This window comes from Callithrix jacchus, chromosome 16 (assembly GCF_049354715.1).
Source record: "Callithrix jacchus isolate 240 chromosome 16, calJac240_pri, whole genome shotgun sequence".
NCBI classification, from domain to species: Eukaryota; Metazoa; Chordata; class Mammalia; order Primates; family Cebidae; genus Callithrix; species Callithrix jacchus.
Genome location: NC_133517.1, coordinates 61115646 through 61138751, shown reverse-complemented (window position 1 = coordinate 61138751; position 23106 = coordinate 61115646). Strand labels below are relative to the sequence as shown.

General features: G+C 39.6%; 1 long non-coding RNA gene across 1 annotated transcript in view; it reads right to left on the bottom strand.

Moving 5' to 3' along the window:
• The window catches only part of LOC118148484 (uncharacterized), a 39167-nt gene extending 18495 nt beyond the window's left edge, over positions 1–20672 (bottom strand). The window contains exon 1 of the long non-coding RNA XR_004735309.3: positions 19265–20672. This is a non-coding gene — a long non-coding RNA (uncharacterized LOC118148484). The remainder of the gene's footprint in view (positions 1–19264) is intronic.
• Between the last annotated feature and the right edge of the window lie 2434 nt (positions 20673–23106).

Sequence of the window (23106 nt, the reverse complement as noted above, 5' to 3'; positions counted from 1 at the left end):
GAAACCCAAGGGTCAAATGAGGAAGATGAAAATCTGACATTTGCAGTCACCATCCATTAGGCTCAATAAGGCCAGAGATCACCCTAAAAGGCAACATGTCACCCCAAATTGATAGTGTTTTGACTTACAGTGAATGTTTGAGCAATTTTTTAGAAAGTTTTTTTCCAACTACTTAGTAGCTGATATTTTTGAAACATTTATTTCTTTAATACCCAAAATCAGAGAGAACCAGAACTTTGGTAGCTAAAATTTTATTGTGTGTTGATATGTATGATAATGCTTTTCGGTAAATTGTTCTCAAATTATTCTCTTTATTATTCTCTCTGTACTTAGGGAGCATTGAATTCTAGGCAAGCATTTATTCTGTATGTGATTTTAATCTAGTCTTTTAAATTTTATTTTCCTTAAAAATTTTTCTTTTATTTAAATTTTTAAATGGAAATTCAGCAATTCAACAATTAGGTTTTGATTATCTACTATATCTAAGGCGCTGAGCTAGATAGTGAGGTCTCAGCTGTGAAGAAGGTAGACAAGGGCCTTCAATCTAATTGAGGACATAAACAATAAATGATGCAATTTTAGACAGCATGGTCTGGAGAATTAATTGTGAATACATGCAGGTAGAGTGTCTGGTAAATATGTTGAAAGTCTGCGGTAAAGCAATGATTCTTCTGTCTACAAAAGGTGTGATCTAAGAAAAAATATTTTATCTTGTCTAGAAAAAAGGAAAATAAAACTTTGATTCAACAAATATTACTGCGGGTAAAAATTACATTTGAAATTCTGATAAGTGATGGGAATATAATATTAAATAAAAGAGACATGACCACGCCTTCTCTGGGCTCACATTATTGTTTATCTTAGTGTTTATTCAAGGACTATATAAGAAAATATGTGCAAAAGTCTACTTAAAATTATAAATCAATGTAATTATTCAGTGAGTGTACAAGATATTGGATCATGTTTCCTAGAGTTTTATGACCTCTTTTTCATTATATTATGCTCTGTATTCTCTTCAAATTCTGGCCTTTGCCTCCACATGTCATAATAGCTTGCTTATTTGTCATGAAATGGGAATCAGTATTATCCTCCTCTTCTGCACAGCCACACAGAAGTGATGCTTTCTGAATGGACTGGTGATCCTGAGCACCATCAGCTTACATGGGATTTTCAAACTTTCAAGGGAAGAGGGTATGATACAAGTATAGTTTTGGTGAGTGCTAAGTGTATTCCTTTTTTACATTTGAGAGTTTTTAAATATCTCAGTCTATGATTAAGTTGATCATCGCATAACAAAGAGAAGACAGGATAGGGTGAAAGAAGTTCACAGTGACTATATATTAGCAAGCATCCAGAACTACGATGACATAGGCACAGCCCTTCAAAGCTCCTTGTCAATATCAGCAGGAAAAAAAGGGTTTGTTTATTACAAACCTGAACACAGTGTCAATATTTTCAGTGGGGTGCTTGATGCAGCCACCCCCAAACCTGCAGAGGTGGTACATGCCTTGAACTGTGTTTATTGTCTCTGTCCTGGCTCAAGATTGTAATTTTGCAACAGATGAGAGATGGACTGCGATAATTTCTCAGTTCATGACAAAGAAAGCACTTGAACCCAAATCTAGTGCCCTTTGTGCATATTTTTCTACTTTTGTTTTTCTCACCAAAACACCATGATCTTTGGTCACAACATACCACAGACTGCTTGTATTGTGTCAACATTTTAAAATAAAAATAAAAGCATCAGATGGTTGAATATCACAGCAATTGAGACATTGGCTTGTCATCTTGTCTTTCTCCTACATCAAACATTAATAAAAATGATAACATCAAATTATAGATCATTGTTAGAATCGCTGAATAACAGAAAACTCAATCTGAGTCACAGAAATTCAGATGATTTACACAGACTTTCTGATAAACAATTGAAGCAGATGTCATTGGTGCCCTGTCCATAACCCTTTACTATTTTTGTTAAGCCAGCCCAACTTCCAGCTGCCAGCACCCGTAATTCTAGGCCAGTGATCATTCTCTGGCTGCAGAACTTCTGTGTATGTGAGGGGTGGAGAGAAGTCTTGAGCGAATGCTATGCCTAGGAGAAGCCCTCACTCCAATGATGAGTAGGAGTAGGGGATTAGTCCTCCAGCAGTTCCACTGTGCTTTGGAGGCGTGTATCCTCTGTTGACTCCCGTGGTTCCCCAGGGGGACCAAACTTTACGTGACAGCAGCAGGATTTGCTTTCTCCTCAATATACCTTTCACTTGTTCCTTCCCTTCCCTGACTCACTCTCCATTTCCCTACTGGTGTTTCTTGAGACCAGTTCCCAATAAACTATTTATATCCAGACCTTGTCTTAGAGTCAGCCCCTATAGAAACCAAACTAAGACAAAAATGTATCCATATCCATGCAGCAAATTGAATGAATGTATACATGAGTTAACTTCTGTTCTGAGGCTAAGGATATCCCAGCAAACAAAACAATAAGATTCTTGCCTTTAGTGTGCTAAATAAATGTTTATGCTCTTCCCTGCCTAGCAGTTCTCTCAGCTGAAGAGACCAAGGAAGAGAAAAAAAGACGATTTTTGTTTTATTTTGCTTTTTTTTTTTTTTTTTTGAGACGGAGTTTTGCTTTTGTTACCCAGGCTGGAGTGCAATGTCGTGACCTTGGCTCACCGCAACCTCTGCCTCCTGGGTTCAGGCAATTCTCCTGCCTCAGCCTCCTGAATAGCTGGGACTACAGGCACGCACCACTGTGCCCAGCTAATGTTTTGTATTTTTAGTAGAGACGGGGTTTCACCATGTTGACCAGGATGATCTCGATCTGTTGACCTCATGATCCACCCGCCTCAGCCTCCCAAAGTGCTGGGATTACAGGCTTGAGCCACCGTGCCCGGCCGATTTTTGGTTTTAGACTCCTGCCAAAATTTAACAGATATTAAAGAATGATGCATAATGAGACCTTACGTTTTACATAGCAATGTAAATTGTATAAAAGCTTTTACCTATAATATCCTAAAAACAAATAGAAACCTCTTCAGATAGGCTGGGAAACTGTCATTCCTACCATTTCACGATGAGGAAATTGAGGTTTAGAGACATGATTGAGCAGATTAACTCTGTAGGCAAACACCAGGGTCCACTACAATTTCTCCTTCACCTCAGAGTCTCGGTCAAACCCTGGCCACCTGGGTGAAAACCAGGAGTCATAACTGCTAGGCAACCACGGAAGTGAGTCTATGTCATTATAGCCTCTCTGACAAGATCACAAAGGCAGGGCTGCAATTAAAAGGATTGCTTCCTGTAATCTTGGCTTGCTACTGAATACAGTTTCCTCACCTTCTTTTGAAATAGGCAGATTAGGTCACTGCTGGGAAGAGCTACTTCCATGGCCCATTGATTTGCTTTCATTGGGTAGTTCTTTTCCTGGCAGAATAGTTTGTCGATGATATGAGATAGATGCAACTTATCATGCATTACAGAAGTTTATAACTCTAGGGAGATGAATAAACAGGAGAAAAATAGCTATTGCTTAAAATAAGAATCTCAGATGTTGGTGTGCTTGGGTAGCGAGGAGAGGTTACCATGGAGATCAAGCCTTTGCAACACACTTCGCATGATATAATGGCACAAGTCTTTGGCTGGAATATACCCTTATGTAGCTTTTTCACCATCACGGCGCCAACATGCTGATGACTCTATCTATAGATAGGCCAACCCCTGTGCCCCTATGCCACCCAAGTTCATTCCAGTTCATGGGTAAAGTTTATGTGTGATGGGAACCACCAATAACTCAATTCTATCATCAGGATTATCAATTGGAAGTAATTGTTATTAGCAATAATTTTTTTAATTCCAAGAATGAATGATGCATCACATGGCATTTTTGTATGCATAATTTGTGCTATATCTTGGACAGATTATGGCTGGTGACAATAAGTGATATATTATGCAGAGCACATTTTATACCTAATTATAAATAAAGGAAGGGTCAAAGGGATTTAAGCTGTCTTTTCCAAAACTGGAAGGATGAGCTTTCAAGCGTGTAGATTGGGCACATGCAGGGGGCCAATAAGAACACTGCACATGTGGAAGCTCACATACTGGTGTTCTTCAAATATTCATTGGCTTCCCCATGTTGAAACATCAGTTAACCATAAGTCAGTTACACAGTCCCATTACACTCTTGTTCATTTGGCTACAGCCATGTCCCTGTCATTGGAGACAATCAATGAAAGATAGATTTTCCAGGCTTAATCTTCCATATTCAAGACTGCCATCTCCATTTGATAAGAAAAGAGATATTTAAACAGGCTCTTGTCTTTTAAATGTCAAAATCTCTTAGCTGGGCTTAAAAAAAATTGTTCAGATCATTGGTTCCTCTCCTGTCTTGTATCTCCCAAAATCTCATTTATTACCTCTACCAGGCTGTCAGAGCCACAACGGCCCAATTATATCATATTCATCTTTGTGCCCCTAATTTCTAGCATTGTGTTCTTTATTTTAAAAAGTCTTACTGAGTATGGACTTTGTGCAAAGCCCTGTTCATGTGGTGATGGGGATAGTAAGGAGCAAAACAAAGTCTTTGCCTCCATAGGGCTAACTTCTAGTTGGGAGAGAGACAATAAACAAAGAAATGGAAGATATAATGGCAAGTAAATGCAAGTGCCATGAAGTCAGGGGAATGATAGGGAGTGGTTTTAATCTTTTTTTTTTTTTTTTTTTAAATGAAGTCTCACTTTGTCACCCAGGCTGGAGTGCAGTGGTGCGATCTAGACGCATTGCAATCTTTGCCTCCTGGGTTCAAGCAATTCGTATGCCTCAGGCTCCCTAGTAGCTGGGATGACAGGTGCCTGCCACCATGCACAACTAATTTTTATATTTTTAGTAGAGACAGGGTTTCACTATGTTGGCCAGGCTGGTCTCAACTCCTGACCTCAGGTGATTGGCCCGCCTTGGCCTCCTTTAGTGCTGGAATCATAGGCGTGAGAAACCATGCCCGGCCAGGTTTTTATTCTTGATTGGTGCTCTTGGGTCTCTCTCTGCAGTGATCTTATTGGAACCGGCTCTGAATGAAGGGAAAATGTAGCACTTACATATCTGGAGGGAGAACATTCCAAAGAAAGGGAGCAGCAAGTAAAAATGTTTAGGACAAGAACCTGCCTGGCATGCTTGGCAGAAGGGAAGATGCATGTTTGGCCAGAGAGCAACCCCCTGTATGGTGTCTGTCATATGGTGGGCACTGAATGGATGTCAAAAGAACTAGCACCTAAAACAATCCTCACACATAGCTGACCTGCAACTGATGTTTGTGTGTGTGTGTGTGTGTGTGGATATGTCTGTACTCTCTTCCAGCTTGCCTATACCCTAAATATACATAAATGCTAGCTGTCTTCCCAAATCAGTGATCTCATTAAATACACCCTATAACCGGAAGGGAGCTAAAATTGGCTGATATATGTTGAGGCACGGCTTTATGTATTAAACGTTGGTTCTTTTTTTTTTTTTTGAAATGGTGGTTTGCTCTTGTGACGCAGGCTGGTGTGCAATGATGCAATGTTGGCTCACTGCAACCTCCCACTCCTGGGTTCAAGCAATTCTCCTGCCTAAGCTTCCTGAGTAGCTGGGATTAAAGGCATGCATCACCATGCCAAGCTAATTTTTATTTTTAGTGGAGGCAGGGTTTCTCCTTTTTTGCCCAGGCTGATGTCAAACTCTGGACCTCAGGTGATCAGCTCACCTAGGCCTCCCAAAGTGCTGGGATTACAGATGTGTGAGCCACCATGCCTGGCCAGTTGTCTTTTATTTATTCCAATGCCATGGGTGTGATTGTCCTTATTTAATGAACAAATAACCTATTATGATGAATTAACTTGTTCAGGCCCACTCAATATCAAGTTACAAAAGTTGGGAACTCAGATTTCGTTCAAAAGTCCATGCTTTATTTACTTACGATATTGTCTATTCATTCAGGAGCCAGATGTAGGAAACACTTTTCTACTGATGTTAGGATATCTCTGAAAGATGGAATCAGCTAAGCATGAGATGATTATGGAATTTTTAAAACTTTATTAGCATTATTAAACTCTTGCAGGAAATAGATAGATTCAAAAGAGTGTCCTGAAACATGTGCACAGCAGAGGGAATTAAGGAGGGATAATGGAGCTCCCAGACACTATCAACTGAGGGAAGCCACCATCTCCCACAGGCCTGGAGAGGCAAGAGGGAAGTACCAGAATTCAGTAAGACCCTTGAAGATGTGGTTGAATTGTGGCTGTGTGAGGGAGGCCACCAGATAGGAGTTGGCTGGGGAGTTTGCCCAGAGCTATCCCAGTTTTACTATTGAAGATCCTGCATCCTGAGAAATTTCTCAGTCCCAAGCAATCAAGGCTGCTAAGTGAACTTAGCTGTTCCATCTTTCATAGAATATTGTAACCAATGTCAAGCCATAGCTAAGGTGGGATGGGAATAAGGGAGGGATATGATGGAACGAAGCCCTTTGTCTATAGTCAGTGCCTTATACTGGTCCCACCCAATGGAATGCTTGAATGCAAAGAAGTTTATGTGATCCAGCCTGTGAAGGTCAGCGCATTGAGTCTCATAAGCAGGGAAGAGAAAGGCCGAGGACAGATCTGGGAAGTCACATGGAATATACTCCTGGGAGTGCAGCGCAGTAGGAGATAACCATCTGTGTGGTATGATGGGTGTGACGGGCCACTGGGTACAGTAATTGGCTGTGGAAAATCATGAGCTGTTTACAAAAGATAGTCTCACTCCTTAGCATGGCATCTTTGGCTGTTTAATAGCCCCAGCTTGACTTTATAAACTTATCACCTGAAACATTTCCTGTGCACATTAATTTTACAGTCACAAGGGACTACTTGGCATCCTCCATCATACCTGCACTTGTTGGCTCTATGGCCTTACTGGCTCTCCTCCTGTAATGTCATTCTCACCTCTGTCTGCAAGCAGTTTACTCACTTCAAAGACTGTAACCTAAGTTAATGGCCTTCAACCCACAAAATGACTGTTTTTCTTTATTTTCCCACCACATTTTATACCATGAAAACTGTTATTATTTACCTGCCTTGCCATGCGGCTCTGGGTGTCTCTCTGAATCTTCTTTGCTTCCATGGAGCTGGTGGCACACTAGTCAGCAGTGACCATGTCTTATTTGCTTTTCTCTCAACCTGGATCTAGTGCAATATGTCACACAATATGTGTACTCAGTCAACTCTTGTTCTGTGTAGGACTGAATTCAAAAACAAAATGTGACAAAGAAAATGTCCTGCAACATGAAACCTTCACAAGTACCCTAAATAGCCTGACAAAATTTAAAGAGAAGGATAATGAAGGTTTCTCTCAGACACTCCTTATGGGCCTATTCTTATGGAGCAAAATGCTCACTTGTATATCTAGTTTTATAGGACATAGGTTTTACTGAAAGATGGAACTTCTTCAAATTGGAACTCAGTAAAGGGTTCAAAAACAAACATTGGGTCTTGTCAACAGTGCCACATTTGTAAATGGGTTGCACAGCTTTTACACAAAGAAAAGAGATTTATATCATAATCAGGCAAAAGCATGCATTGCTAGATTAAGGAGAGAAAGTTATATGATTCTATGCTTTTCAGTAAGTATATGTTTCAGATACTTTAAGTCAAGCCAAATGTCTTAGCTCTCTTCTAAATACTTGAAGAGAAAATAAACTATTAATTATGCACGTATTTAACAATAATCTATTGAGGCCTAGTAGGCTCCAAGTGATGTGTTAAGGTCAGAGAAAGAATAAAGAATTTGGAGTCAGCAAGGATTTAGGTCCTAAGCTCACCATATCCAGATGTGTAAATTTCAGCCTCTTATTGTGTGTCTCGGCCTATTTCCACATCTTTAAAAGTTGAGAAAATGAACCGAGGCTGCTCAAGGTTGTTTTGAAATTTTTTTGTTGTTGAATCTAAAATTACATAAGCATTACATTTTTTTATTAGCAACTGAATGACTTTCTCTATATTGCAAGTCTCTTGTAAAACAAAGAGGGTGGTACCAGTTTTGTCTGTGGATCACAGTGTTAGAGAAAAATGTTACATCTGATGAAACTACATAAATCATAAGTGAAAGACATTATTACTGAAAAGTCTTTGGAGCAAAACTAATAAGTTCTTCAGAGGTCTGGGTGCTTGCATGTACAGCTTTTCCTTTCCACTTATTAACTGTGTATCCTGAATACATTTCTTTATTTTAGTCTTAGCATCATTTGTAAAGGAGAGATGAGGATACTCACTTTACTCAGGCAAGTTAAGTGTGAAATGAAATGATATGTATAAATAAAAGACTTGGAACATAGTTGGTATTCAGTAAAGTAGTTCTTTTTCTTCACCTGTGGCATTTCTACATTATTCAACAGACATATTCGAAATTTACAATGGACCATATAGAAATAGCTCAGGAACTGTCACTTCTGCTCATGTAATACAGGTATATCAAAGGCAAAGGCATGCAGTGAGTTGTTAAAAAAAAGCTGATCTCCGCTTAGGGATAGAATTTCTTATAGTCAGTTTCCCATATTGTGCCAGAGTTCTTACAGCAGTGCATTTTACAATCAAAACGACTTTCACAAATATTACCATTATCTCATCGAGCTAGGATTGGCAGGCTTTTTCTGGAAAGGGCCATATAATTGATATTTTCAGTTTTGCAAGCCATGTGGCCTCTGTCACAATAAGTCTACTTTTTTGTTATAACAAAAGTGACTATATACAATATGTTAATGAATAAGCATGATTATATCTCAATAAGACTTTCGGTGCAAAAGAAGGCAGGTAACTGGATTGACCCATGGGTTTCAGCTTGCCAACCCCTGTCATAAATGATATGACTTCCTACTAGACAGATAAAGGAATAGCATCACCATGTACCAAGCCAAGAAATACTACAAGGAACACAGAAACAACTATAAACGATCAAATGTTTGCTTATAAGACAAAAGGTTTCCCATCAGTGATTAGCCTAGTTTAACATTATCTCCAAAGAGATATTTTCTGTGGTTCTTCCAACTCTTTATGCATTGTTTGGATTTTCCCAGTTGGAAGTAGATGATGAAGTAATAAAAATGAAGTAGAGAAGGTTTACAATGCCTTTGCTAAACTTAGAAAAAATTGCTGAAGCCTCAGAATCCTCAGGACTGAACTCTGGGCAATGTCTAACAGGGAACAGAGAACCATGGATAAGAGCTATCTCAAGCTTCAGGTGACACAGACCGGAATGCAGAATCAGATTTTTCAAGGAAAAGAAAAAGAACATGAAAAATGACCTCATTGGGACCAGGAGGGGACACTCTTTTGGCCACTTCTGGCCAATATCTGATTAGTACCTAGTACCAAGCACAGACCCTCACACAGAGAAGGTGCCCAATGAAGGCTCCAGGTTCAAATCACAACCCTGGAACTGAATATCCATGTCCCTGTGGAAAAGATTTTCAAATCCTCTGCATCTTATTGTCATTGTCTGTAAAATAGGGATAGAATAGTATATACTTAGAAGTTTAGAGTGGGAATCAAATTAGTAAGGCACATATAAAATAGTATAATACTTAGCATATATTAAGTTCTTAATAAATGTTTATTATTATTATTATTATGTACATCAATGAGTAAGTGACCTACTGAGTGACTGAATAATGTGTTACATGATTTTACCTTTCAGTAAGGAGGGGAAGAACCCATCCCAGAGGATACAGGGCTTGAGTTCACAAACCAGGCCCAAGCTATCTGCTGGACGGTGGTCGCTGAACAATTCCCACTAATTCATTGTACTTTTGGTTCTGTTTTGCAAGCTTATACTTCTATGTTAGCTACACAGTGAAAAAAACTAATTTATTAAGTTTATGCTCTTTACTATCAAATTTACTTCTGTCTCCATGACTATGCTGATGTCACCTTGCTTATAACTTGGGGTATTCACTAACTTCTCAGTCATGTATTATAGTCAACTGCTGCTTTTATATCTACTGATAATTAATCATATCTATTAAGAAGACTTCACTCTCACATCTCAAAGAATGATGTTATAGTGGTTTGAAAAGACCTGGGAAAGTTTTTGGTGTAAGAAAGAAAGGTTTCCAGATAGAACACACAGAGAGATGTTACGTCAGCAAAATTTAGAAAGATCAGCATTGGAGAGCATGTGAAGAAGGGATTGGGAAAATATTAAATACAGGGGAACAGCAGGGGTGACAAAAACGGGTACTCAGGAAGCATAGGTTAACAAGTATTTCAAGAATATAGATTATTTGTATGGGAAGGGGACAGTCAGGCCCTCATTGATGATGGCTTCCTTATATCACTATGAGCATAGCTGATCATCTAGTTAACAGGGCTGCTTCCTGTTAGAGATAGAAAAGATAATTACCTGGATTGAAAAAAAAAAGGTTGATCCAGTTTTCTTCTTTAAAACCTCCTTCTTCAAGTTATTTGAAACCACTTCCTAAGGAATGAATCACAGGGTATTTGGGTGACAGCACCCTGGTTTCATGGAAGCATTCCTCTCCCTGCTTTTCTATTTTCCTTTTATGATAATTTTAGCCTCTAGGTGAGGAGATAGGAGAAGAGCCTTGCAAAAACTTGTCAAGCCAGCTCCATCTGCCTCTCATCTCCATATAGACAAAGGAGATCATTGGCGGCCTGACTTATCTGAAATCACATGTGATTTTACAAACCTTGGGGCATTGCTCTTGCTTATGGGCCAGTATTTCTGAATCCTATCACTTATATCCATAACAGAGCTCATTTCTTAGTATATGCTTATAGTACATATTTTCTAGTTAGGCTTAATCATTCATAGTATTTTGAAGTTAGGGTGTACAGTCTTTAAGAGGTCAGGATTATAGATGTATTTTATGGAAATCACAAACATAACTTTGAGACATAATTAAATGGTGTAGGGTAAGTTTCTTTACCCATGCCACTTCTTTGCAAAGACTAACTCGTTCACTGAGGTTTGCAAATTTTTTGATATGGTAATAACTGGTTTCTTCTCTTACATTATATTTTAGCTTTGAATGAGATATTATTGCCTTTAAAGATATATACATTTGAGTTTGGATCATAGTAATTTTTTGTATTTTGCACATCAGAAAAAAATGTGGTTCTAGGCAGGAAGGGCAAGACTGGGTTTAGAAAATCAGAAGATAGACAAATATTTGAATATAGATTAGCCTTTTTGGTTTTTGAAATATTTTAATAAAAAACAACATTACACTTGAATGATACTTTTGAAACTTTCTGTGCCTCAGTAACATGGTGTATTAGTCAGGGTTCTCTAGAGGGACAGGACTAACAGGATAATTGATTCACATGATCACAAGGTGAAGTCCCACAATAGACCTTCTGTAAGCTGAGGAGTAAGGAAGTCAGTCCGACAGAGCAGTCTTCAGTCTGTGGCCAAGCACCTGAGATCCCCTGGCAAACCTCTGGTGTACGTCCAAGGGTCCAAAAACTGAAGTACTTAGGGTCCAACGTTCAAGGGCAAGAAGCATCCAGCATAGGAAAAAGGTGGAGGCTGGAAGACTTAGCAAGTTCTTACATATTCCTCTGCTTGCTCTTATCCTGGGCACACTGGCAGCAGATTATCTGTAGCCCCCAGACTGAGGGTGAGTCTGCCTCTCCTAATCCACTGACTCCAGTATTAATGTCCTTTGACAGCACCCTCACAGACACACCCAGGAACAATACTTTGCATCCTTCAATCTAGTCAAGTTGACACTCAATACTAAGCATCACGCATGGGTATAATGATATGTGATGGTTAATTTTATGTATCAACATTATTGGGCTAAGGGAAACCTGGATAGCTGGCAAAACATTATTTCTGAGTTGGTGAGGATGTTACTGGAAAAGACTAGCATTTGGACTGGTAGACTAAGTAAATAAGATTACCTCTCAGTCACACGTTACAGAAAACTGCTGCTTTTATTACTACTGATAATTGGTTGATTTTCTAGCCTTGGCTAGTTGGGACTCTAGGACATGTACAATACACATCAGCAGCCACAGGCTGGAATGCTTTATGGGGCCTTTCAGATCTCAATTCTTATTCAATTCCATGAGGTCATGTTCCTTTTAGCTCAGTTTCAACATGCAGAAGCATCCATTTCACTTTAACTTAATGTTTGTTAAACTGAGACCCTAGTATCATGCTTAGTATTGTGCTTTTCTTTCATACCCAACATCCAATTTAACTGAAATTTTTTTAGAATGTGTAACCAACTTTATCTCCTAAATGAAACTTCTGTAAACAGCCTTGCTCATGAACTCCACCTCTCACCTATGATAATGAATTCCCTGTTTCCACTCATAACAATCCCTGGTTCATTTTTCACAAAGGATTTATTAAGTCTTATCTCTCCAGTAACTTATCCATTACAGTAAGGCTAAAATACAAACTGCCCATCATTGTGCACCTAATGTTGCATAATCTGGCTTCTCCCCATGTTCCAATTCCATATCCTCCTGCTCCCCATACTGCTGGCTGTGCTGTGACCACACTGGTCTACTTGACCACACCATGCTCAATTCCCATCTATGGGCTTTTGAACTTGGTCTTTCTTCTACTTGGAATGCTTTTCCGTCTTATTGTCAAATGTCTCTTGCTCTTAAAAAGCCGTTCTTGACTGCTCTAACACTTTCCACTTTCAGTCGTTCTTTACCATATCAAAAAACACAAGTCTTCATGCATCAGTCGGGATCCAAAATTATTTGTTAGGCTTCTTTCTTAAGTTCCATGTAGATCAGGATCCTGCCTGTTCTGTTTGTCATAGTCTCGATAATTGAAAATAATAATAATGGTGGGCAGGCAGTTAGAATGAAAGAAAGGAATGTGTGTTAGTTAACTAAAGACAGCATCATCATCATCTTGGCGGCCACAGTTTTGTTATGTGTGAGTGTGGGGGTTGCGAATATGTGTAATTGATCAGCTCATACAGTTGCTAGCTCTTTTTTTCAACTTTCCATTGGGCTGAGAGTCAGTTATGTTATTGATTTAAAAAGAGAATCAGCTTTCCCCATGTGCTCCCAACAGTCTTGACACAGGGCTCATTACTTCCTCCTGTTTTCCAAATAAGGAAACAGAGTTGTAGAAAACACAGTAATTATCCTGAATTTTATTGACATTTCCATGGATAATGTGGGAATAAGTCCTCATTGTAGATCCCACAGCAAACAAATTCACTGGATCCTATTAGACATATATGTTCTTTCCAGAATCCTTTGCCGTGCCAACAAAGATGCCTGCTTTTCTTTTTCCCATTCCTGTCTCTCTTTCCTCCTCTGAGAGCCATGACTTTCCACCGAGGCTTCTAAACCACCCAAGGTTCTATTACGTCAGTGAGTATCAGGGCATCTGAACAGCTCCACACTTGCACACCCACCAGGTGAAAACAAACCAAAACAACCAAAAATCTTCAGGTTGGGGGTTCACACATTAAATACTTTTCTGTATATAATGTTATCCAATTGCGTATTGAACAGGATTGTATTTTAACTTTCTAAGTCCTCACTCACAGTAAAAAGATCTTTATTCAAAACCACTCCTGTGAACTAGCAAGTCAGCCTGAAATATGAGAGAAAGTCTCCCAGCGTTAGCCTGCTACCCCTATTCCACCCCCAAATCACTTTCTATTTGTAGGAATTTGGAAAAGTTATTTAATCACTTGGAGTCTCTAACTGTTCATCTACAGGAAAAGATAAAAATGGTAATAATTTTCACTTTGAAAGATGACTGTGGTTTTAGTGGTATAGTCCCTTGTAGAGTGCTTAATCCCATGGCTGATACATGGTATATTTTAATAAATGTAAACTTTCCTGACAAACTGTGTGCTTTTGGTGAATTTCTTAAACTCTGTGTTAGTACACTGGGCATAATAATACCTCAAGAATACCATGCATTATTATTTACCATAGTCACCATGATGTACAATAGAGCTCTGGAACTCATTCCTCCCGCCTAATTGGAACTTTTTATCCTTTAACCAACACCTCCCCATTCCCTGTGCCCCCAGTCCTTGGTAACTACCATTGTACTCTGTACTTGAAAATTGCTAAGAGAGTCCATTTTAAATGTTCTCATCACACACACACACACACACACACACACACACACAAATATATGTGGTCATGAATATGTTAATTATCTTGATTTAATTATTTCACAATGTGTATATATATCAAATACCATGGCATACATAATAAATATATAAAATTTTTATTTGTCAACGAAGACAATAATAATGAAAATATAAAGAGAGTTTTCATTGAAAAACATTTTAAAAATGTAATGATCAATCAAATCGATCAGGCATTGAAAGATGCTTCTTATTTGGGGGAGGAAGATTTTAATATATTGCAAAAAGTTTATTTGGGGAGAGATCAGAATAGGAATAAGTCAGGCTTATCCAGCCTAGGAAGTTTCAGGGCCTCTTTCCAAAATGTATTATAACTAAAATATTTTACTTTTGCCACCAATATGTAATCACGTGGGTAAAATGCATGGAGAAGAGATTTTTTGGGATGCTGGCATCTATTCTGTTCTCCCTAGTCTGGTGGAGGTGATTTCAGCTATGTTGTTATTAGGAGCTCTTTGCTACCGAGCAGGATGCTCCTGTGTGAGGCACTTAGGCTTGTCCCAGGCGGGGCTCTCATTATATCATTTTCTTCTTCAGCTCTTCCCTCCCTAGGCTGCTGGGCAGGAAACTGAGCACCGGTAATTGGTGCATTAAAACAGAACATGTAGATGCCTACTGAAGAAAAGATTTTACAATTAGATTCTGCTTCAATTAGAAGGCTGTTTCCCTGTCTCTTCCTAAGGCCTTACCGCTCTTCAAAGCGAAGTTTGAGTTCTGTAAACAAAAGTACAAAACTTTTATCCTAAAACTGGCTTGTGCCAGTAGCGGGAGGGTACTTGGGGCTAGGTTAGGATGCACCCATCTTTTGAGCCAAGCCTACTTATTTAATTCACAGGAGGAGTGTGTATTCCTTTCTTTTGCCTCTGTCTTTGCTTAGATATCTTTTTGAGAGTTCTCAGTTTTCTGTAGCTGCTGTAGTATCAAGAAATAGGAAGAAAATGAGAAATAAGAGGTGGCAGGGACCCTGTCTCTAAGCTTTTCCACACCCCCAGCTGAAATTATCCTGCTCATTGGTGAACAGGTGCTGATTTCCCTCCCTGCTTTGGTCATTAAACACTTCTAGCTGCTTCAGTACAATTTCCCCCAAGGCCCCTGTCAGGGATGCTGCTTCTCCTGTGATTAGAACACAGCCAATTGGCCCTCTGAACCTAATACCATCCTTTTACTAATGACCTTATAATGGGTGCTGGGCTTATTCAAGCCACCTGATAGATAATGATGTCAATTATGCATACATCAAATAGTGCCTTCTCACTTGGAAAAATTTCTTGCTTAGTATTTTTTTGTAAAAAATAGAGCCAGCCAATAGCGAGATAAATGCTTATCTAATTTATATTTCCTAAATTTGTCACAGAGGTTTGGGTTCATGATCTAATACATTCATGAATTGCCATGGGGACAATAATACTAGTTTCACAGATTGTCTGTTGACATAAGTAAATAAAGTGAGTTTATTCATATAAAATTCTTAAGAAATTATCTTAAGATAAGGGGTTTTTGTTAGTGATTGCCATTCTCATTCATCACAAATACAAGTTTCTTCTCTTTGTATGTAGGTAAGTGAGTTTTACTAAGTAGGGGTGAGGTTACTGAGGAGGGAGAACAAAAGGTAATAAGAGATCAGTTGTGTATTAGGCTTTTCTTGGATTGCTATAAAGAAATACTTGAGACTGGATAATTTATAAGGAAAACAGGTTTAATTGGCTTATGGTTCTGCAGGGCTGATAGGAAACATGGCATTGGCATCTGCTTGGCTTCTGGGGAGGCTTCAGGAAGCTTATAATGATGGAAGAAGGTGATGGAGGAGCAAGCATCTCACATAGCCAGAGCAGGAGTAAGGAGGAGAGGAGATACCACATACTTTTAAACGACCTTATCTCACCAGAACTCACTCACTATTGCAAAGACAACACCAACACACGAAGGATCTACTCACATGAACCAAACACCTCCCATTGGGCCCCACTTCCAGCATGAGGAGTTACAATCCAACATAAGATTTGGGTGGGGACAAATAGCTAAACTATATCATTCCATCTCTGCCCCCCCAAATCTCATATTCTTCTCATATTGCAGAATACAATTACACCTTCTCAACACCTTCTCAATAGTCCCCTGAAGTCTTAACTCATTCCAGCATTAACTAAAACATCCAGTCTCCTCTGAGACAAAGCAAATCCCTTCCACTGATGAGCCTGTAAAATCAAAAACAAGTAAGCTACTTTCAAGATACCGTGGGGGTATAGGCATTGGGTAAACACTTCCACTTCTTGCATTCCTTCTGTCATGACACTCTGAACTGCCCTGGCTGCCAGCTTCTCAGCCTCAGGCGCACTTTAGGATCAGGCTCACATTCCCCAGGAACCAGAACAGCTGTCAACTGCAGCGCCTGGGCTCTGTTACTGACTCAGGTGGTTCTTCACCTTCCATCACTAATCTGCACTCTCCAGCTTTGTGGGTGGACAGTGAAGAAGACAATGCAGGGAGAATATTCTTTATGTTATCTTTGAAGTGCTGAATTTCTTATTATCATTCATTGCAAACTGCCCGCATAAAGAGCAGAGGGTCCATGCACACCATGCCTCTAAATTGCCTAATATTGAGATGAGGTTGATTAATTTTTAATGTTCTAATCCAGTCATGGTGAATTCTACCTCCTTCATGTTGAACTGCCTTTCACTGTGTTTTTAGTTTTGTTCTGCTGGGCACGGGTTTCTCTGCTTTGGATCTTTGACCAGGACTCTGTGGTTTCCTTCAACCCCTAATTCTTGGAAATAATTAATGTTCCTTTGTGCTGTTCCATTGGTTCTCATACATGTGGAGCCTGAATTCTACTATTAGGAATGAAGAACTGAAGGTATTTTTTTTTTCTCTCTTACAGCAGCCTTCAGACTTCCTTGCCTCTGCCCACATCTTAGATACTAAAAATACCCCTTAATATATTTTTGTGCCACTGATTGGAATCAGAGGCCTCCAAACATAGACATTATTAATTTTTCAATATCTTCTTCTAATTTAATTAGAAACTTTTTCATTTCAAGTAATAGACACCTAACTCAAACTGAATGATAAAGAAGGGAGGGATGGGGGAAGGGAAAAGGGGAGTTATTGGTTTGTATTGGGTGGAAAGTACAGGAATTAATCTGACTAAAGGGTAAGGAAGAGAATCAGGGAATCGGGGTAGCATGATGCCGTGATATGCCTGTGTCTCTCTCCATTTCAGATTTGTTTTCCTCTGTAAAATGATTTCGTATTGCTGAGTCATTTATCAGGTGATCAGAAATGTGGTTTTTGGCAGATACTTAGGGTCATGCAGCTTGATATTCTAGAGAAGTAGAATTCTCCCCTCTCCCAAAGAACATCTCACATGAGGTTTTGACTAGTTTTACTGATTCCACAACTATCTTGAACTCATCATCATGTTGGAGAAATTAGAGTACTCTAACTGGCTAGTGTGTAACAAGTCAGGATGACCAAGAGGGTCCTTTGTGTGACAGCTTCATTAAATCACAGATCTGAGGAGGAAGGTTTCCCAAAGGAGAAGAAAAGCTTTACAGTGAAGAAGATAAAGGGATTTAAAGGCCTCGAAAATGGGGGTTCACAATAATGACTCAGCTCTCATCAAGATAAGGCATGAGTCCAGCCATGAGATTTTGCATGCAAAAAAAAGAACATAAATAACTATGCCCTGCATGTGTAAGAGGTCATGCAGTCCTTAAAGAATGCCTGCATCCACACCACAGTGGGCTGGTATAATCACCCCCCATTCCAAACACAGATCTGTGTGATACTGTACTTTTCAATAAAGACAACTCATCCATTTAGTGATGGTCAACATTCCCCCATCCCTCAACAAACAGCCTCCTCTGTGATGTTGGGTTTAGTAAATATCTTGAATGCTCTTTCTATGTCCTGTCCTCCTTCACTGCATTGTCTTGAGTCTCAATTGGTTTGACTTCATCTCATGTTTTCTTTTACCCTAGGATTTAAAAATTCATTTTAAGCTTGAGTTGACTCTGTTGAGCCGTAAACACACACTGGTTTACCTCCTGCTTCTGATTTCCCCACCTCAACTCCTCCCTCTGCACTTAGAAGGCTGAATGAGAAAAGAGAATGAACTTGGACTTCGAAGGTAGGCAGGTGTGAACTCTGTGTTCACCTCAGAGTTCAGCAATGTCAGCCAGTATCAATAACTCACATACATAGCGGCTTGCTGTGTAGCAAACACTGTACAAAACACTTTTAAAACATATTTTCATGTTAAACATACTCTCCTTTTCTTTATCTTCTACCTCCGACTCCTCTTCTTTTTCTTCCTCTTTTTATCCTCCTTTGCTTCTCCTTCTCATATCCACTTTCTATTCACTCACTGCCATTTTTGCCACAGAACTTTGCAGAGGGGGAGGTAAGCACCGCTTAGTATTTAAGTCACTCGAGCAAGCTTTGTTCCATATATGTGCTGGCATGGCCCAGTATCTCAGCCCTATGCCCTGAACTGCCCCTTCTGTGCTTCCTAATAGGTGTTTCCTGTGGGTGCCATTTTGCTCATGCAAAGAGAACTCTGGGAGAATCCCAGTCACTGTAGTTGCGTTTACCCTGTCCATGCACTGCTGTCAGTGTCCTGTGCCCCATTAACATTTTTTGTCCTAACTGCCTTCTCATTTACCCTCAAAGCTCGAGTTGACCCTGTCTGATTCTGCTCAACTCCATCATTAAGGAGAGCATGCTAATATCAAGTGTCCACCGCATGCCGTATGCTGGGTTTCTAATAAAACTTGTTTCCTTTATACTCACAGCAACCCTCTGGTAAAAGGTATGATTTTCTTAATCTTATGGGGAAAAAAAGGAATTAAGACTCAAAGAGGTAAGCAACTTGTCAAAGAAAACATACGTAGAAAGACTGCCTGGAATTCCTGTCATGACCGGTTTGCTCAAAGGTCCACACTCTCCGTTCTGCCAAACCCTATCACTAACACGAAGACTGGACTTCATGTAGATTCACTAACCACACCCTAGACAAGCATGCCTCCGCACTCTCCATGGCAGCATCTGACTTCCCTGTGAACTCCTCTAGTTTTTTTATTCACTTACCTTGAGTCCAAGGAGTTAGAGAGGCCATTGTAAAGAAATGTTAGATTCTAACCCCTGCCGGAAGCAAGAGAGTGGAAGTCGGTGGGACACTGAAAGGTCACTACAGTTTGTGGCAGCTGCTGGTTTTGAAGCAGTGGTTTATACTTCACTTTCCTTTCCTGTCAAGTCGTCGCTGGTTCTTAAAGAGGTCAAGGTCCTGCTGGGCAGATAACGGGTACAGTTTCTTTCTGTTAGGACGATTATGAAGAAAAGACTTGCCATCTCATGCTCACCACTAAAGCTTTGCCTTTGTTTCATTCAGATATTCTGTATGAAATTTGGGGCCAATTTTAAGGAGATAGAGACACTATGCAATAGACAGCAGGGGCTGCTGCGGGCTTAGAGATGGAGGAAAGGGACCATGAGCCGAAATGCAGGGGGCCTCTTGAACTGAAAAAGTCAAGGAAAGTGATTTTCCCTAGAGACTTCAGAGGGACTGTGGCCCTTTAGATTCCTTTATTTTAGTCCAGTAAAACCCAGTTTGTGTTTCTGAACTCCAGAACTGTACAGTAAAAAAATCTGTGGGTCTTTTTTTTATAATTCGTTTATGGTAATTTGTTACAAAATCGGTAGAAAACTAGTGTGCTTGTCTCAAGTCTTTTTTCTTCCTGTAAAGATTCTCATCGTGTGCAGTCTTGATACTTCTCATCATCCTACAGAGACAACGCATGGGCCAGCACTGACCACATTACAGTCCTGAGGGTATAAGGGTAATACTGTTTAAGTTATTTGTTCTTCGCTCTACTTTTTCTTCTTTACAATACAGTGTTCGAGCCTTGCCCAATCCACCAAGCAACCCTTGGTTCTTCTCTGTAAGAAAAGCTTTCTCTGCTTATTTCAGACGAACTCATTGTCTAGCCCTTAGGCTAAATGGTATAGTCTTGGAAGGTGACATTAATAGTCCATCTTCCCACTTAAGAAGTGAAGTATCATTCACTTTCTTGTTCTCAGTAGAAATAGATTTCATTGTTTGTTTTATCTTCCTTCTCAGGCTTCTCCTTTGATGTGTCTTTATTGGGTTGTCTTCCTTTGTCCATCCCTTAAGTTTCACTGTGCTGGATGGCTGAGGAAGTTCCCACTTTTCACATAACCCTGCTTCTTACGCAATAAAGGCCACTCAACTTTTGAGCATTTGGTGTCAGAAACCTCTGAAAAATTCTGGATTTTTAAAAATTGACTTTTTACAGTGCCACATCTAATCACTGAGAAAATCCCGTTGGCTTGGCTTTGCCTTCTTATCAGCCCAAAACTGACTTGCTTCTTACAACCTCCTCCGCTGCCACTGTGGTCCAAGCCAGTGTTTTTCTCATACCTGAATTGCTACATTTGCTTCCTAGTGGCTCTCCCTGCAGCCGCCCTTGCCCAGAGTGCTGCTAAGAAGTCACCCGGCAAAACCATCCTTTCAAAACGTGAGTTCTGTTAGGACATCCCTCCGTTCAGCCTGTCCCATGCCCACACCTCACTCACAGTGAAGTTTGTTCTCACTGTAACTTAGTCACTAATCTGACTTCATCCTCTACGCCTTTCTTCCTTGCTTTCTCTGCTGTGGCCACACAGCCTTCTTGTTCCTCCTAGAACACATCAAATAAGCTTCTATTTCAGTGTATTCACATTTGCTATTTTTTCATCTTCTTGGAATGTTCTCACGGATATCCATATGGCTTACTTCCTCACTTCCTCCAAGCTTTTCTTCACATGTCCTCAGTTAGGCCTGTGCCGATAACCATATTTCAAATTTCAGCTTCTGCCACAGCATTTACTTTACCCTAAATAGTCTTTGTGATGTACTCTTTTCTCACGTCTAATGTCAAAATGTGCCCCCTCACCCATGTAAGCTCAAGGAGATCAAGGGCTTTTGTCTTCTTCCATTTCCCAGCCTTTCCCGCAATGTCTAGAGCAATGCCGGACATAAAGTAAATGCAAAAAAATTACATTTTTCTCATTTTATATGTTTTTCTTGGGCAATTTCATTTAGTTTTATAAAACTCATGTGCCAGGCTTTCCCTGACCTCCCTCAGAGTGGCTCTGTATAAAGGACTAGCACCTTGTCCATTCAGTTGCCCAGGTCAGAAATAAGGTGCTGCCACATATTTTATTCAGGCATTAAATGGTCAGTCATGAAATGCATTCCTCTCATATGCCAGGCATGGTGCCATACGCCAGGGAGATCTTCGTCATAAAACAGAAATGATTCTTGCTCTCACAAGCTAGTAATCAAGTTGGGAACAGCTAATCACAAAACAGATAAACACTGAGTGAGAAGAGACAATATTTACTTTATAATCTTTCAGTTTTCTATGCTGGGAAGGGAACTTCTATTGGCACAATGTTAGCAGTAAGATAATAATGCTGACAACATTAGCAAATGCTCATATTCCACTTCCTAAGTGTCAGGTCTTACACCCAGTACATAGACTGGCTCAGCGAATGCCGTGATCAACCCTGTGAGATGTGTGGTGTTATTATCTCTCTTTTACTGAGGCAGAGCTGAAGAACAAAGAGGACTCATGGCTTGTTCAAATAAACAGGACAAGAAAGTGTCTGAGTTGGGTTCCAACTGAGACAGTCTGATAGCAGCATCTTAACTGTACCAATGACATTTCCATTGTCTTCGTCCAATCAGTAGAATCAACCATTTAGAGCCGAGAACATTCTGCGTTTGCTTTTTCCTCTTAGCAGTCTCAGTACCAGCCCCCAAATACACCCCACTCCTTGCTTCCAGTTTCTGGCAACATGCAATCTTCTCTTTTCTTCCTTCAATCCAAGGAAAGTCACAGCTTTCTGCAGTCATTAATGTTCGTTTTGGCTCCATCGGTTTTCCAACACTTGTGTAACCGATTTTGTGTGCTTGATCCTCACTATTTGAAATACTTACTGGGTTTTGTTTCTTGACTGGACTTTGAGTGATCCAGCTTTATATGTGGCTCTGATGGTCACGATAACTCTATACACTGTAGATGATTACCTCGTTTTATACCATAAAAATTTAAAGTTTTGGGTGAGTGAAGCCACTTGTTTTTCAAGGTCAAGGATAGGTTTCATCCCCAGGACTTACTACTTTAAAATCTGTGCTCACTTCACAGGAACATTGGTTGGTATTTTCAAATTAGATATTCAAGGACTTATTCATTCAAAGACAGATGTCTCACTTAAATTGTCCCCTTCAAAGCTCTATTCTTGTCCTCAAAATGTTTCAACATTCCACATCATACTCTTTTAAATTTCATAATTTGTGGCTCTTCAATCTTTCAATCTTTGAAGAAATATGTATGTTTAAGAAAAAGCTTATAACCTAGATCTTCAAAATAAAATGATCTTATTATACTTGAAAACATCATTGGAATTAAACACATCATATAACTACAAAATGACAAAACTACATCCTCTATGAGATGCATGAATTGACTCTGAATTAATTTACTGAGATCCAGTTAAGTAGCTAAATCTGGATTGAGAAGCTAGTTCCTAAGGAGAGACTTGTCCATGTGGTTTGAGTGGATAGTTTCTGTCAGAAAGTAATGTGAAAGATGCAAAATTTACATTAATGCATGTTTGCTAAATATTCCTATTGCTCTATGTAACAGACATGCACCCAGAAGGTAAATGAGTATGACAGGTGTATGAACCCTTTTTGAGTTCCAGGCATACGTTCCCAGGATATCACTGACAAGAAATGGCTACAAACAAAACCACATACAATAAAGTCGTAGAGCAAAGAATCATTTTCATCTGATTCCGCCAGGCCTTAGGACCTGATCTCACTAGGTCAGTTCCATGATCTCACTTGATTAAAATGTTTTTTC